This window comes from Ctenopharyngodon idella, chromosome 15 (assembly GCF_019924925.1).
Source record: "Ctenopharyngodon idella isolate HZGC_01 chromosome 15, HZGC01, whole genome shotgun sequence".
NCBI classification, from domain to species: Eukaryota; Metazoa; Chordata; class Actinopteri; order Cypriniformes; family Xenocyprididae; genus Ctenopharyngodon; species Ctenopharyngodon idella.
In genome coordinates, this window is record NC_067234.1 from 6,524,467 (window position 1) to 6,543,277 (window position 18,811).

The following is an 18,811-nucleotide window of genomic DNA, read 5'->3' on the forward strand; positions in this document are numbered from 1 at the left end:
ATAAGCTGCCCATAAACAAACAGTGCACAGTTCTGAGTAGGGATGCACTGATACCGATATCACTACCGATATCAGTATCGGTATCGGCCTGATACCAAGCTCATAATGCTGGTTCCAGGCAGGTTTTTGAGCCCGTAAATCACTCCTTCAAACCACGACTCATGACTTACAGCGTTCCAGGCAAGTCACGCCAAACTGCCTGAGTGTAAACAAACCAGCATGGCGGACCATACGGGGCTTATGCTCATTTACAATTATTTCTATCGCCAAAGGTGCTTACACCTTGCTTATTTGAGGGAAACGGTGGAGGAAAAACAGCGCATAAGGCAAGAGAAGCTGTTATACCGTGCATTTGCATAAACACCGCATCCGTAGGGGCTGCCGTTGTTGTTTCGCGGGCTATGTGACGTCAGAGCGCGGAACTGGGAGTACATTGATCTAGTACGAGTTCACGGGTGGAAAGTCACGGGTTTGACTGCCGTTCCAGTGCACTTTCACGGGTAGAAGTTTGGAAAAACACTTCAAATACTTCAAAATTAATGATGACAACCCACACATTGCGAACTGCATGTGAAGGCGGGATAGACGGAATCGTATTGCAAGTCAGAGTATTCACAAACGCCTGGTTGGACATCTGATTGCATTTTTGACGTGCATTTATCATAACAAAAATGGGCGTCGAATACGTGCGTTTTGAGTCGGACAAAACGCTCGTTATGAACCGCTATAGGTTTAGGACTTTTGTATTATCATTGAACCCAACCAAAACAACATGGAATTATCGAGGATAAATTTTCCAGAGGATTATAATTGTTGAGTTATTATAATCTAGTATAATTAAGTAAAAAAACAAACAGACAGAGCCTTGCATATGAAAACTTAAAACTTTTCTTTAAAATTGATGTTTTAAAAAGATAACCTTTTTAACTTTTATAAAAGGCATTTTAATCATTCATTAAATGTATGCTTCATCTTTTATTTCAAATTCTTAAAATTTGATCAATAAATTCAATTAGAATAATAAAACACTATGGCACTCTAACTAATCAAATTAAATCACAGAAAAAGTTCCACTCTTTAAATAGTTATGATATTATTTTAAATATTTTTTTTAATCTACAAATATAAAAAAAAAAAATATTTAAAATAATATAACTATTTAAAGGAGTCATACTTTTTCTGTGTGGTTTAATTTGATTGGTTATAGTGCCATTGTGTCTTATTATTCTTATTGAATTTATTAGAAATATTGGTGAAAAAATGATTTGACTTTTGAACATGAAACTAAACCGCCAGTGGGTGGCGGCAAGTGACCGTCGTAATGAGTGAGTCATTGAGTCATTCATTCAAACGATTCGTTCAAACGGCTGATTCATTCAAGAATGAGATGTTTATGAATGGGCCATTGAATCTTTGACTCAAGTGATTTGTTCAACATGCTGAATCATTTAGTAATAAAGCAGTTGAGTGTTGCTGTGAAATGATGGTTCTGCTGTAATCTTTATTTGCACTATATAAAATGCTGGGTTAAAAACAACCCAGGTTGGGCTGAAAATGAACAAACCCAGCAGTTGTTTTAACCCAGCGGTTGGATTAAATGTTTGTCCAATGTGCTGGGCAGTTTTATTTAACCCAACTATTGTTTAAAAATTACTATATGGCAGACTTAAAATGAAGCCAAAATAGGTTGAAAATTAAAAATCATACACCTATTACTAGAGGCAACAATAATCAAAAGAAGAACATTTATTAATAAGCAATTTAATAAATGTTTGTTTAATTATTAATTAAACTTAGTTTTTTACAATCGCTAGGATCCATTTCTCAATATTTGGGTCACTTTTTCAAAACTATTCACACAGCACAACAGAAATCTATGTGAGCTAAACTGTGGATCATTTATCATTGCTTTGGCACAAAATGCATTTAATGACTACATCTTTCAAATTACATTAATTCATTTCTCACTTCGACACAAAAAACGGCAAAACTCGGTGTACCTACAGGCCAATTTGCACATGCTTACATACTGTTTTCAAAACTGTTCAACTTAAGTTCAAAACAATAACATAATACAAAAATGAATAAGACAGAAATATGCTGCATTTTTACAGTATAATATTGTAATGAAATATATTCTGAATCTAAAAAATCAAATAATATCAAAGCAATTAGATGAAACTGAACACCTACACCAGCATTAGTCTTTCAATTTCATTATCCATTCAAAGGGGAAAACTTAGGAATAATTTTGTACTGTTTTGTAAACATGGTTCGTTAACATAAACTGCAGTGAATTATAAACAATAGAGAGTGTTATTCTTGTGTTGTTAAGAAATTTTACAAAACATTGTATAAAGCTACCTGATGTTAGTGTTTTTTAGGTCTGTGTTTTATGACTGACAAAGTGTGTTTTAGTGCATTTTGAATGTGAAATTAACTGCTGTGCCACAATGAAAGTTGGTTAGGAGAACTGTGTGAAGAGTTTTGAAAAAGTGACCTAAGTATTAAGAAATGTGTCCTAGAGATTGTAAAAAACTGTAATAAATGTTCATTTATAAAACATAATAAATGTTCATTTCCAACATACTGTATTTTGGGTTCATTTTAAGCAAGCAATAGAGTAATTTTTAAACAATAGTTGAGTTAAATAAAACTGCCCAACAGGTTAGGCAAACATTTAACCCAACCACTGGATTAAAACAACACAATCGCTGGGTTTGTTCATTGTCCTTTTAAACCCAATGACTCACTCATTATGACGGTCACTTGCCGCCACCCACTGGCAGTTTAGTTTCGTGTTCAAAAGTCAAATATTTTTTCCCCACAATATTTCTTATTTGTAGATTAAAAAAAATATTTAAAATAATATCATAACTATTTAAAGGAGTGGTACTTTTTCTGTGTGATTGAATTTGATTGAATTTATTGATCCAATTTTTAAGAATTTGAAATAAAAGATGAAGCATACATTTAATTAATGATTAAAAATATGCCTTTTATAAAAGTTAAAAAGGTTACCATCTTTTTAATACATCAATTTTAAAGAAAAGTTTTAAGTTTTCACATGCAAGGCTCTGTCTGTTTGTTTTTTACTTAATTATGGATTATAATAACTCAACAATTATAATCCTCTGGCAAATTTATCCTCGATAATTCCATGTTGTTTTGGTTGGGTTTAATGATAATACAAAAGTCCTAAACCTATAGCGTACAAAAACATGACAGACAGGAGTCCTAAAAAGTGAGCACACGCTTTTGACGGGCAATTTTGAGAACACCAAGGAAAGAGCACGTTCATTTCGTCTTTTGGACACTTCAAACACGTTTGCACTACCTGTTTGGTTTACCTGTTTACACGTTCATACACGTTTACACATGTTGTCCGACTCAAAACGCACGTATTCGACGCCCATTTTTGTTATGATAAACGCACGTCAAAAACGTGCGTTTTCGGTGACTCCAAAGCGCACGTCGAGAACGCACGTTTTTATGGCAAATCACACGTCGAGGACGCGGGTTTTGCTGTCAAATCGCACGCTTTTCATTGTGCAATCAGACGTCCGACCAACGCGCGCTCTCTCTTTCTTTCTTGCGCGCGATCTCAGTTCTCTCAGACAGCGCGCGATCAGTTCTCCTTGCGCCTTGTTCATCGTGTGGAGTATCTCACGTAAATACAGTCGGTTGTGGCTTAAAGTGGACGTAAACAGGTGGGTGAAAACAGGATGTATGTCAGTATATTACATCCTTGGATTTGGTCTTAAAGGACAGTAGCCTAATTAAATATTTGTCTGTCATTAATGTTAATAAAACAACAGAAGATGTTAAATAAATGTATTTATAATATATACAGTGAAATCAAATTTCTCATATCATGGTCATATTGCCTACTTGTCCTGTATTCCACCATGAGAAATCTGGTCACCCTAGGTTGTGTACAATGGTTCTTCACAGTGTTATGTAATAAACATTTGCTCTGTAATATTTGTTTAGTTTTGAAATGCAGGTTAAAAAAGACATGATGTTTGTTTTTGTTTTTATTTTGTTTTTATTATGACTTTGTGACAAGCACATAAAAATGATTACTTTTTTAGTTGGAATAATAATAAAGAAGCTGTTCTACATTTAATTGGAATAATAATACAGGTGCTGGTCATATAATTAGAATATCATCAAAAAATTGATTTATTTCACTAATTCCATTCAAAAAGTGAAACTTGTATATTATATTCATTCATTACACACAGACTGATATATTTCAAATGTTTATTTCTTTTAATTTTGATGATTATAACTGACAACTAAGGAAAATCCCAAATTCAGTATCTCAGAAAATTAGAATATTACTTAAGACCAATACAAAGAAAGGATTTTTAGAAATCTTGGCCAACTGAAAAGTATGAACATGAAAAGTATGAGCATGTACAGCACTTAATACTTAGTTGGGGCTCCTTTTGCCTGAATTACTGCAGCAATGCGGCGTGGCATGGAGTCGATCAGTCAGTGGCACTGCTCAGGTGTTATAAGAGCCCAGGTTGCTCTGATAGTGGCCTTCAGCTCTTCTGCATTGTTGGGTCTGGCATATCGCATCTTCCTCTTCACAATTAAGGTCAGGTGAGTTTGCTGGCCAATTAAGAACAGGGATACCATCCTTAAACCAGGTACTGGTAGCTTTGGCACTCTGTGCAGGTGCCAAGTCCCGTTGGAAAATGAAATCTGCATCTCCATAAAGTTGGTCAGCAGCAGGAAGCATGAAGTGCTCTAAAACTTCCTGGTATACGGCTGCGTTGACCTTGGACCTCAGAAAACACAGTGGACCAACACCAGCAGATGACATGGCACCCCAAACCATCACTGACTGTGGAAACTTTACACTGGACCTCAAGCAACGTGGATTGTGTGCCTCTCCTCTCTTCCTCCAGACTCTGGGACCCTGATTTCCAAAGGAAATGCAAAATTTACTTTCATCAGAGAACATAACTTTGGACCACTCAGCAGCAGTCCAGTCCTTTTTGTCTTTAGCCCAGGCGAGACGCTTCTGACGCTGTCTGTTGTTCAAGAGTGGCTTGACACAAGGAATGCGACAGCTGAAACCCATGTCTTGCATACGTCTGTGCGTAGTGGTTCTTGAAGCACTGACTCCAGCTGCAGTCCACTCTTTGTGAATCTCCCCCACATTTTTGAATGGGTTTTGTTTCACAATCCTCTCCAGGGTGCGGTTATCCCTATTGCTTGTACACTTTTTTCTACCACATCTTTTCCTTCCCTTCGCCTCTCTATTAATGTGCTTGGACACAGAGCTCTGTGAACAGCCAGCCTCTTTTGCAATGATCTTTTGTGTCTTGCCCTCCTTGTGCAAGGTGTCAATGGTCGTCTTTTGGACAACTGTCAAGTCAGCAGTCTTCCCCATGATTGTGTAACGTACAGAACTAGACTGAGAGACCATTTAAAGGCCTTTGCAGGTGTTTTGAGTTAATTTGCTGATTAGAGTGTGGCACCAAGTGTCTTCAATATTGAACCTTTTCAAAATATTCTAATTTTCTGAGATACTGAATTTGGGATTTTCCTTAGTTGTCAGTTATAATCATCAAAATTAAAAGAAATAAACATTTGAAATATATCAGTCTGTGTGTAATGAATGAATATAATATACAAGTTTCACTTTTTGAATGGAATTAGTGAAATCAACTTTTTTAAGATATTCTAATTATATGACCAGCACCTGTAAAGAAGCTGTTCTACATACTTGGAAAACTAACACATCAAACAAAAAAAAACAAAAAAAAGAAATTAATAAATGTATATAGGCATCGGTATCGGTATCAGCGAAAAAAAGTATCTCTAATCGTACTCAGTCCTTAAAGAATGGTATCGGTGCATCCCTAGTTCTGAGAACATATTTTAACATCCAAAGTAATTATATTCTCTTTAGGAGAAAAGTCATTTATTTTATGCAAGGAATCGAGTGTTTCCATCACGTGAAAAGATGCAACACTCATTTAGGTGACTGACATCACTTCCCTTTGTGTTGCTTTGCATTAAATAAAGTGATTATTAATGTGTTGTAAATGTTATTTTTTTTACCTTTTTTGTCTGTAATACAAGAGCTTGAACAGAACTTTATTTTGAAAATAGCTTGTGACTAAACCTCGTTATTCCAGTGGATCCTCAAACTGTCGGCAAAACCTTATACAGTATCTTCACCCGCCTCCATTTAGAATGAAGTGCCGCCTCTGCTTGTTAGGGTTAATAAAGGGCTGGATGTTCGAATAAGTACAGCGTTTTCTTTACTCAAAAAAACATGGTGTTTGTAAAGGCTAATGTTTTATGTATTTGAGGAGTGTCTTTGTCTGGTATTTGCCATCATAGCAATACAGCCCGTGCATAGCACTTCATCTTTTATAATACAAGATTTGGGCCAAATGTATTAAACGACAGGAAAAATTGAGCACCCACATAGCTACAATAAACTTTGTAACCTGTAAGTTTGTCAGGATTCTGTACGTTGTCATGTTTTTTATTTTGTAATTTGCCATTAATGTTCTTTGGCCCTTGTAGTTCTTTCTGTTCATGGTAATTAGTTCCAGGTGTTTCTTATTTCAGGTAGGCCTATTTAATCATGTGGTCTATCTTGCCTTTGGTGAATTATTGTTGATTCGTACGTGTGCCTCACATGTGGTTATGGATTGAGGCCTTGAGCTTACACTTCATGTCATGTTTCATGGTCAAGTTATGGATATTTCTCATCATTGGAGCTATTAAACACTTTTTTTATCTGGATATAGATCCAGACTGTTGTTTGACCTTTTGAGGACACGTTACAAAGTTGATGAAAACATAATGCGATGCACTTACTGCCTTAGATGCGGCCATTCTAGTGACTGACAAAACAATTTTCTGGTGAAAAACCTTGTAACTCCATTTGAGCTTGATTTTAGGAAAATGTTAATAATATAATGAATGACCATATATAAAGCCACAATACTAACTTTGACAACATGATGTTTAATTATTTTAAAAAAATAGTATTTTTTTTTCCATGAATAGTAGCGGTTCTACACTAACCTCCAGTTTTTATGTTCCTGTTAAAATTTCGCTTGTTTTTTTTTTCGTTCCTTGGACATGGTTCAGAGCATAGACTGTGAAAATAAAAAGATTAACGACACGCCTCCACTTCCTTCCAAGGTTGAAAAATGAAGCCAAAATATCCCAGAAACAGAAGGCTTGTTCGAGATACATCAAGCACTGCACAGACCGATCGGCATATCAAAGTACCGCAAGAGCGGTTCAAAAGGGTAAGGAGTCGTATGCTCTCCAAAACACTCTCACGGTACTTTGATGTCATATGCCGATTGGTCTGTGCGGCACCGATGCATTTCGAACAAGCCAATTACATCATTCAAACTTGGTTCAGAGCCCTGCTGAGAGCTGCTCTCTGAAGAGAATGCAAAAAGCCCATGCTCAGTAACTCAACCGCTAGGTTGTCTTTACGTTGGAGGATGGGGGAGGGGTGCATTTGTTTAACTGTCAGCAATCGATTACATTGTGTCCAACTTACTCAATTTCTTAAGTTTTTGCTAAAGATTAATAATATTGATTTGAAACTAGTAATAATTGTGATTCTTGAAACTGATCGGTATAATTCTCCATTTTCAAATATTTTGATTGAATTAAAAAAATATATTTTTTTATTTTATTTTTGTAAAAAAAAAAAAAATAATAATAGCTGTAAATTTTTAATCAAATTTAATTGTTGGATTTTTAAGCATTTATTTTCTTATGTCTTCAAACACTCACTTAAGTGATATCCAGAGATTTTATTAAGGTAGCATAGTTTATTGTGAAATTTACAAAACCACTGAATTATTTTTAGAGTGTGGGGCTAACCCTGCTAATCCGGGATTAAAGTAGAGATACACCAATACTAAATTTCTCCGTCAATACCGATAGCTGATTATTCAGTGATATCTGCCGATAATTTGATTTTCTTAATCTCTCCCAACTCAGCGGAGTTAGTTTATAGCTAACTAACGAACTGTGAACACTGGATAACTTTACTGAGGTATTTATGTGACTGTTCACAAGCTGTTTTATTTATGTCTTTCTGCGGGTGAAACACTGATTCAGCAATTACATGACGATACATTTCGGTAAGTTGTACTGTATCTTTCAACATACATTTTGATGTTCATTTTTTTTTCATGCTCTAAGTTGTATTAAAGAGGAAGAAAACACTCACGCTCCTCGCTGCCACGTAAACCAAGGTGCTACAGCGATCTGTCACATCACATTTAAGAGGCGTTTATTGTTTGAATTCTGATAAAATGGACAGACTTTGTTTCTTATCAGAAGTAACAGCGCTCTTTGTGATTATTGGATGGGAGACACGTTACAAATAATGTTTCGGGAAAAACTGCGATCTTGCAACCCTGCTTGAACTATGGGTGATTCATAGGGTCAGATAGAGCCTGCTTTAACATTGCTATTTTTTTTTTTAAACTGTTAATGGCCCAGAGTGAAAATAATTGCTTTTATCGGCCGTGCATCAGTGCATTTCTAGTTTAAAGAGACAATATGCCAAGGTTAAATGCAGTGTGAACATTACAAGAAACACCCCACAGCATTTAGTTTTTGAGGACGAAGCTGTCTTTCCTAGTTTAGAAATATAAGGCTTATCTATCGACCTGCAAAGATAACCAGAGTCACTGGAAGTCGAATGTTCATTTATACTGTACCACACAACTGTCGATCTAACATAGGCTATTGTTGTCTTGATAGGCTACGAACCACCAAAGCAGATTTAACTTCAATATGCAAACAAGACTGGGGGAGGGGTCAGAAAGTATGATTGGTTTATTAGTAGTAGTATTTACTTTTACATATTAGCTAAAGTATATTAGTTAACATTATTTATTTTGCAGCTAAAGCTACACCCATGATGAGATCTTTAGTAATTGTTCTTTTCAATGTGGATAGATCTTTAAGGTGACATTCAAGAGTTTAAACCTACATCAGTGTAGATAAAATCAAGGTTAAACTGACACTCAATAAAGTGCTGCAGGGATGACGTATTTTTGTAGGCCAAAACCCGAAAACCAGTTAGCATTTTAGCACTTCAAATTCCGGTTCCGTCGCCCTGAAGTCGATGGGTTTTTTGAATGGGTCTTTGGTTAAATGCCTGAAATAAGGTCTGTGATAAACACAAGCACAAGATATTTTCACAGTTTTTCTTTCTACAATATAAAATACATCAGAAATACCCTCTTGTGTTTTTTTAAAAAAAGCTTTTACTTGTCTTGTAAAAGGCGGTTGCTAACAAGTGTCTAAATGGGCATACAGAGGTTGTCGGTGACATTAAATGTCATCAGATGAACAGGTAAACTCATCTAGTCACAAGTCGCTTTCACAGCCTTATTGTGTTTATAACTGCACTCTTGCAAACTATTGTAACTCAAACTTTTAGGGAAAATGTTTTATATAATGTTTTAAAATGCTTTAACAGAATGCTTACAATGCAAAACAGACAGTGCGGATCTGGTCATCCAAAACAAAATCCAATTGATTTTTTTTTTTTTTTTTTTCTTCACTGGAATACACTTGGAATCTCTCTCTTGGTTTCATTTGGTGCTTTAAAACTTTATTTTTCTCCTCTTGTCTTCACTTCTAATCCCTATTAGCATCCTTTACTGGGAATGTGTCTAAAGTAGGGAAACGCAGTAGACCAGACACCAGATATTTTTTGTCTCAAATGATAGAAAGCATTTTATTTTACATTTATGCATTTGGCATACACTTTTATCCAAAGCAACTTAGCTTTGAATATATAGGCCTACATTTTAATATTCATGCATTCCCTGGGAAATGAATTTTGAAATATTCTGAATATAATAGTTTTGGTTGACACAACATCTGATGTGATTTGTAAGTGGTAGAATATCTGAAAAGCATATAAATGCTTAGGTGTAAAGAGGACCAATGTGCTTTTGAGTGTGTGAAGGCAGCAGTTTACACATTCATCTGTTTAGCTAACAAACTTTATATTGTTCCAAATGTAAAAGCCCAAATGCCTACGGGAAGCATCTGTGTAGCTGGCACAATATTCATCTCTGAAAACTTATTCCTCATGTGGCAGGTTCACAGAAGTAATGAGCACAAGTGTGTATGTGTCTGTGAGTGGTTGTATGATGCTATACTAAAGCCGATTTTTATTTGTTTCTTTGCTTAGGCATCTCTGTTGAGCTAAACTCAGGTTCAAGAATTTCATTCATTCATTTTGGCCTAGCTTCCAGACAAGAGATTAGACCAAATTTCTCCCTCAGAAAGCCTTTCAACATACCAATTAAAACATTTAAAAGTCCAGCTGCTTTCTTCCTCTTGCCTCTTAATCTTCTTATGAGAAAGGACGAAAGAGAGTGAAGGCGAATTGAGTTGTAATAAGTGAGAGGAAAAGAGATGGATCGGAAATCAGATATGCTGAGAGATATTGGCACAGAGCGAGAGAAAGATAGCAGACATTGACGGATCCAGAAGAGGAAGGCAAAATGGAGAAGAAGAGGGTGAGAGATAAGAGGAAATTGGCCGCTGTGAAAGTTGACAGCGATTTGCATGGACCCTGCATCATTCATTTCCATTCGATTTGTGATGCAATGTGGGCGTGTCCTGTGAGTCAACAGTTTAAAAAAGTTTAAATGAGCAGCAACAGAATGTAAACTCTGTCAGAAATTGTTGCTGTTCTAAGCATGTTTGATTCATGCATTGATAGTTATTCATCTTGTTCAAGATATAATGCACTACTGCAATATCTATATCAGTGTATTAGAGCTAGAGGAATGGCTACTAGCAACCTGGAAACCTCCATCGATAAAGTTAGTGTGAATAGAGAATAAGTCATTTGGATGAGGTATGATATGAAATATTAACCTAAAATGATTGCTTTCCATATGCACTGTTTTCCCCAAATGCATTCGATCAATATGCACTGAATCTATGTATCCATTACAAAACCTGTCTGTAAGTCTGTAACACATTGGTTTAGGCATACAAGTGTGTGTGTAGAGTATTGTGTTGAACTCCATCTGAACTCCAGCTGTGCTATAAACGCTTAACTTGATCTGAAGAGAACGCACTCTCCAACAAACCAGCACCCAACACATGCATGCAAGAGACCGCCTGACAAACATGCACACACATATACAGTAGAGAAGAACTCAGTGTCACAGACACCACACTTGATCTAATGGATATGAACTTTGTGTGAACCTCACAGTTAAAATACTAGTGCACCTGAGCCTGTCCTACACACTCACATGCACATATTCACACACAAATGCTTCTACACTCCCAGACACGCAATATGTCAACAACAGTTCAGGTGCTGTTGTCAAGTTTCCTTCCTTGCTTGCTTGACCTTCCTTGTGTTTGTGTGTTTTCTACACAAGGATCTTTTGTAAAAAATGTGTACAAAAATACTTTCTAGTGGCAGATAAATGCGGCATCAGTTTAATAATGTAATGGAATCTAAATCTGAGAAACCTTATGTATGAAATTTACAATTTGTTGTCTAAAACGAGTGACATGTTTCTTATAACGCTGTGTCCTGACCAGACGTGATGTGATAAAGTATCAGGCATCATCTCTTCCATATGAAACGTCGACCAAAAAGGCGTGCAGGTCCCCTACCCTCTTAACTGAGGCCAATGCAACCAGGAGGACGGTCTTAAGGGACAGTACTTTTAACTCAACTGACTGCAAAGGCTCGAAGGGACGACCCCGGAGAGATGTAAGTACCAGGGAGAGATCCCAAGAGGGTATAGAGGAAGGGCGAGGCGGATTCAGTCTCCTCGCCCCCCTCAGGAACCTGACGATCAGGTCGTGCTTCCCCAACGACTTACCTTCAACTGCATCGTGATGTGCGGCAACATACAACTTGAGGGTGGAGGGAGACAGCCTTCGCTCCAAGCCCTCTTGCAGGAAGGAAAGCACAGACCTGACCGAACATAATCGGGGGTCCTCTTGGTGAGAGGAACACCATTCGACGAACAGGTTCCACTTCAACGCATAGAGGTTCCTAGTAGAAGGAGCTCTAGCAGAAGTGATATTGTCTACAACCGCCTGGGGGAGATCACTTAGAACCTCCGCGTCCCGTCCAGGGACCATACATGGGGTTTCCACAGGTCGGGACGCGGGTGCCAGAGGGTGCCCCGTCTCTGAGTCAGAAGGTCCTTCCTCAGAGGAATGGGCCAAAGAGGTGCTGTCGCGAGGAGTGTCAGATCCGAAAACCAGGTCCGAGTGGGCCAATACGGAGCCACTAGCAAGACCTGCTCCTCGTCCTCCCTGACTTTGCACAGGAGCTGTGCGAGAAGGCTCACTGGGGGAAATGCATATTTGCGTATACTGTATGCCCGTTGTACGTGGCTCCCCACCCCGTGGCAGAAGCATCTGTGTAGACCACAGCATGCCTGGACACTTGTTCGAGGGGAACTCCAGCCCGCAGGAACGAAGGGTCCAACCACTGGGTGAGGGTGCGATGGCAGTTCGGTGTCACAGGGACACGGAACGTACCACGCTGCCACGCCCATCTCGGGACCCGGCCGTGAAGCCAGTGTTGAAGCAGCCTTATATGAAGCAATCTGAGCGGCGTGACTGCAGCTGCGGATGCCATATGTCCCAGGAGCCTCTGTTTCAGTGGGGCCACTGTCCTGCTCTTGAGCGTACTCGGGCAGTTCAACACTGACTGGACGCGCTCCTCGGTGAGGCGCGCTGTCCGGGCGATTGAGTCCAGTTCCATACCGAGATAAGAGATCCTCTGCCCGGGGGAAAGTTTGCTCTTGTCCCAGTTGACCCGAAGACCAAACCGGCTGAGATGAGCTAACACCATGTCCCTGTGTTCGCACAACTGCTCTCGCGAGCTGGCCAGAATGAGTCAGTCATCGAGGTAGTTAAGAATGCGAACGCCCTGTTCCTTGAGCGGAACAATGGCCGCCTCCGCAACCTTCGTAAAGACGCGGGGCGACAGGGCCAGCCCGAAGGGTAGGACTTTGTACTGATATGCCTGACCCTCGAACAAAAACCATAGGAAGGGTCTGTGACGAGGCAGAATCGAGACATGACAGTACGTGTCCTTCAGGTCGATCGCTGCAAACCAATCCTGGGGACGGATGCATTCGAAAATGCGCTTCTGCGTAAGCATCTTGAACGGCAGCCTGTGAAGGGACCGATTCAGGACACGCAGATCCAGGATTGGCCGTAACCCACCGGCTTTCTTGGGTACAATGAAGTAGGGGCTGTAAAACCCTGACTTTATATCGGCTGGAGGGACCGGCTCAATTGCATCCTTTGCCAGAAGGACAGCAATCTCCACGCGGAGAACTGGTGCATTGTCCAGGGACACGCGAGTGTAATGGACACCCCTAAACACTGGGGGACGCCGGGTGAACTGAATCGCATAGCCGAGTCTGATGGTACGAATGAGCCAGTGGGATGGGCTGGGAAGCGCTAGCCACGCTCCCAGACTCCGAGCCAGTGGGACCAAAGGCACCGCAGACGTACCCGACGTGGGGCAGCGAGGCAGAGTGCTGGGACCCGACTCGGACGGCATAGCGGCCCGAAGTGGGGTCGGACTCTGCGAGGTGACAGTGTGTATGGGAGACGGCACATGGGAGGAGGCCTCAACCAACACACTGGGACCTGCTGGTGAAGTGAGAGAGGGGTGAGAGTGGCGAGGTGGGGCCTCGCACACTGCCAACTGCGCCCTCTTGGGACCTGGAGGTTTGGTTAACAGCTCTTTTTGTGAGAAAGTGGGTACCGCTGGACTCCGGAGAGCCAGTGCGGGACGAGACAATACACAAATTCCCCCCGGCGCTCCTCCGGGGGAGGGAGAGAAGCTGGCATCCTCTCCCGAAGAGCTGAATTCCTCCTCTCCAGGTCGCCCGTCTCAGGACCGCTTCCTCGTGCACTTGCCACCTGGCTTGGCTGGGTTCTGAGTGGGCTGGGCGCCGCGTCCGCGACCAGCTCCCTGCTGTCTGGCGGGTGGAGGCTGATGCTTGGCTGACTTAGCAGGGGTGGAGGACGACGCAGACGGGCGCCCTCAGCGACGAGCTGCCTGCTTCTGTGCGGCCGAGAACTGCTGGGCGAAGCTCTCGACCGTGTCGCTGAATAGGCCGACCTGAGATATGGGGGAGTCCAGGAACCGATATCTATCGGTCTCCTGCATATCAGCCAAGGTCAGCCACAGGTGAGGTTGCTGGACTACGAGAGTAGCCATCGCCTGACCAACGGAACGCGCCGTCACCTTAGTCGCCCGGAGGGCGAGGTCAGTGGCTGCGCACAGCTCCCCCAGAAGCTGTTGGTCAAGACCTCCCTGGGGCATGTCCATAAGCGCTTTTGCCTGATAAACCTGCAAATGGGCCATGGCATGCAGGGCGGAGGCAGCCTGTCCACAGGCTCTGTAAGCTTTCTCGTTCAAGTTGGACGAGAATTTACAGGCCCGGGATGGGGGACGGGGTTCACCGCGCCAGCCGGCGGCCGTCGGACACAACTGCATCACAATGGATCGCTCGACTGGGGGGATCCCAGCGTACCCCTTGGCCTCCCCGCCATCCATGGTGGTGAAGGCGGAGGAGGGACCAGGCCTGGCACGAACGCTATAGGGCATTCTCCAAGATTTGGTCACCTCCTCATGCACCTCCGGGAAGAATGGTACCGGGGCGGTGCGCTGAGGAACCCCGAGAAACCAATCATCCAACCGAGAAGGTTCGGGATGCGGTGGAGGATTCCACACGAGCTCAACCTTCTCGGCAGCCCGGGCAAGCATAGCTGTCAGCTCGGGATCAGGCTCGGGCAATGCTACGGTCCCGGAGGGAGGCAGCACAGCCGAGTCTTCATCTCCCGAGGACTCAAGCTCACCTTCCGATGCCGCGATCGACATCTGTTCGTCCGCAGGAGCGCCAAAGGAAACGGATGGTCGCGATGTGACTGCAGGTACACACTGATCGCCTGACAGTACACACGCAAGGAACCGGCCCAAATCGCAAACCAGCAGGGCAGAAAAAGTGCTGTGATAACAGCAGTTGAGAGCAATAAGCTCAAAAGGCTCCTCAGGAAGTTGCGGCCTCGCAGTAGTGTGCCGTAACACCAACACTCCGACAGAAAGCTTCTACAAAGGCTTGAGAACACACTCTCAGTCTTGACAGTAGGAACACAAGTTGGCTCCGAAGTGAAAGACAGAGTGCGATTGCATCCGCTTCCGTATTTATACCCTCCTGACGGGGGCGTTGCGCATTATGCAAATATCGCACGCCAATTCCATCGGCTTATTTTTATACACTCGAAGCTGATAGGGCTCTCTAGCGATATCCCAATTCGTCGGTCACTACTGATGTATGTCGAACGTGACCGACTGAAAGGTAATGTTTGATCTGAGCTTGTTCAGTATGGTTATGATCTGATGTGACTTTTATATTTTTAAGCTCTAAACAACAACAGCGATAATAATATTGCAATAGATAATTTATCAGATTTGCAAAATATTTTTATTGTTGAGACCCATTCATAAGTATGGAATATATATATATATATATATATATATATATATATATATATATATATATATGACCTTGAAGTAATCCAAAAGTAATCAGATTACATTACTTTCATATTGTGGTACTTGGATTACGTTACTGAATACTTATTTTATGAAGTAATTTGTAACTGGAATGGAATACATTTTTAAAGTAACCCTCCCAAGCCTGGGTGCAAATATATATATATATATATATATTTTAAAAACAGAATTACCATAATTGCAAGGTAATTCTGATCAATGTCCTCCTGGCTTGGTCATCCAGTTTGGACGGACGGCCTGATCTAGGCAATGTGTACTAGGCAATATGCTTTCCACTTCTTAATGATGCTCTGAACAGTACTCAGAGGGGTAGCCTTCTCCTAACGTGTGCCTTTCTACAACTTTATCCCTTCCTACAACTTTATACACACAGTGTCTATAGAAAATCATCACACACCTTTGAAATAATTATTTTATTTGTCGTACAGCCTGAAATCAAACCCATTCCAAAAAAAAAAAAAACTTTTCCAGCTTTATTTACAAATTTTGCCTTACAACAACAAAAAAGAAAGAAAGAAAGAAAGAAAGAAAGGCAACAGTTCTGAAAATTTAACAACTGAAAAACAAGAATAACAGGGTTGGAAAAGTCATCAGTGCCCTGATTTAATACTTCGTAGAGCCACCTTTTGCTTTAATTACAGCCATTAATCTCTTTGTATATGTCTGTACTAGCTTTGCACACCTAGATTAGGGAATATTTGCCCATTCTTCCTTGCAGAATTGCTCAAGTTCAGTCAGATTTCGTGGTGAGTGGCAATGGACTGCTCTCTTCAAGTTCATCCACAGATTTTCTATTGGATTTAAGTCAGGGCTCTGACTTGGCCACTCAAGGACATTCACCTTCCTATCCTTAAGCCATTGCATTGTTCTTTTGGTGGTATGTTTAGGATCATTGTCGTGTTGGAAGGTGAATGACTTGCCCATCTTCAGCTGTCTAGCAGAGGGACACAGGTTTTCCTCAAGAATTTGGGAGTAATTGGCAACATCCATTTTTCCTTCAGTCCTGACCAATCGCCCAGTCCCTGCTGAAGAGAAACACCCTCACTACATAATGCTTCATGCTTCATCATGCACCATGCTTCACAGTAGGTATGGTGTGTTGTGGGTGGTGTGCTGTGTTTGCTTTTCCACAAACATAGCGCTTGGAGTTCAGCCCAAAAAGGGTCAATTTTGGTCTCATCAGGCCATAGGACATTTTGCCAGATGGCATCAGAGTCTTCCAGGGGTGTTTTTGCATAGCGCAAAGAGACTGAGTATGGCACTTTTTCAGGAAAGGCTTCTTTCTTGCTACCCTGCCATACAGGCCAGCTTTGTGTGAAGCTTGTGAGATAGTTGTCACATGCACAGTCCGACTAGTCCCGGCCATAAAGCCAGTACTTGAGCGAGCTGTTAACACATTATTTTCCTTCACGTCTATTGCGATCTCAAAATTCTGGTCAGTTGATAATACCTAGAATATCAAAATCAACTGCAGGCAGTAGATCCTTTTCTGTTTTAGCACCCAAACTCTGGAACAGTCTTCCTAGCATTGTTCGGGAAGCAGACACACTCTCTCAGTTTAAATCTAGACTAAAAACACATCTCTTTAACCTGGCATACACAAAACACATTATCTGCTTCTATAATTCAAATCATGTAAATTGTTAAGCTGCATAAATTAGGTCAGCCGGAACCAGGAATAATTCCCATAACACCTGATGTACTCGCTACATCATAAGAAGAATGGCGTCTACGCTAATATCAGTTTATTATCTGTTTATTCCGAGGTTTACCGTAGTCTGCCAGATCCAGGTCGTATCCACATGAGATGAAGGACCTGCACCTAGACACGATGACAGCGCAGCCCTGAAGTGTCAACTAAACTATCCCCTGCAAAGGCCTCCTTCACTTCCCTTTCCCTATGTATAGATAAAACGTTATCAAAATGATTCCAGTTCACATGGATCCGCGGAAACGACTAATAATTCTGTATTATGTGGGCCAGACAAGTAATTTGGCGATATCAATTTGTAAAAAAGACTAAGCGTCTGCACACATACACATTCAAATGCACATACCTATAGACTAAACATGAAAATGAAGTGATTCAATCAAAAACATACTTTAGCTCGATAATAACTTTTTCCTAGAGCTGCTGTAAAGCCAAAACAATCTCTGTCCATTAATTTTCCTATTATCACTGTGAAGCTGCTTTGAAACAATCTGTATTGTAAAAAGTGTTACATAAATTAAGATGACTTACCTTGACTTGACTTGTAAGTCCTTCAAAGTTGCCTTTGGCTTCTTGGTAGCTTCTCTGACCAATGACCTCCTTGCTCGGTCATCTAGTTTGGACAGACGGCCTGATCTAGGCAATGTGTTGGTGGTGCCATAAGTTTTCCACTTCTTAATGATGCTCTGAACAGTACTCAGAGGGATAGCTAAAGCCTTCAGAATGTAGCCTTCACCTAACTTGTGCCCTTCCACAACTTTATCCCAGAGGCCTTCTGAAAGCACTTTCCTAACCAAGGTGAATTATTTGCAGTACCATACACTACTAACAGCGGCATCTTCAAGAAACAGCTGGTTTTTCTTAAGTAATCAAAATGACTACAATTGATGTCAGGTGGGGCAATTAGCCTGGTATTTGATCTGGAAGTTGATTGGTTGCACCTGAGCAAGTTTATAATGGTATTCTCTGAGGTACTGATCACTTTACCAAACCACATATTTCACTAATTAATTTTAAATAATAATCCAGAATGTTTTAAAATGTTATTTTCACTTTAATGATGAGGGTTATAATACAGCTCAAAACTGTCTATATTTATAAAACGGTTAGTTCCTGTCCTTAATTCTGATTGGTCAATAGCTGTGTTTTATTCACGATAAAACATGGCTATGACCACTTCACCCAACGGTTCTGTGTATCACTACACAACACCCTTAGCAACCACTCTTAGCAACGTAAACTGTATGTTCTCAATTGATATTGTTCATTGAAGCTTACTGTATTATGTAGAAGAGTGTTGTGATACCGAGTGAGATCGAGTGAGCGAGTTTATTACCTGCATTCAGATTTAGTATTTTCCTTCAGGTCAGTCCTATGTTCATAATAGAAAAATCTGTTTAAAGGTCTGATGTATCATCTTGTCCTTTTAACATTTTTCCTGTGACTGACAGCGCTAGTCAAAGCATTTGTCAGTTGCG

General features: G+C 40.7%; 1 protein-coding gene across 1 annotated transcript in view; it reads left to right on the forward strand.

Moving 5' to 3' along the window:
• mtnr1ba (melatonin receptor type 1Ba) overlaps positions 1-18,811 on the forward strand; it is a 37,816-nt gene that overhangs the window by 11,942 nt on the left and 7,063 nt on the right. The gene's annotated exons all lie outside the window — the stretch shown is intronic.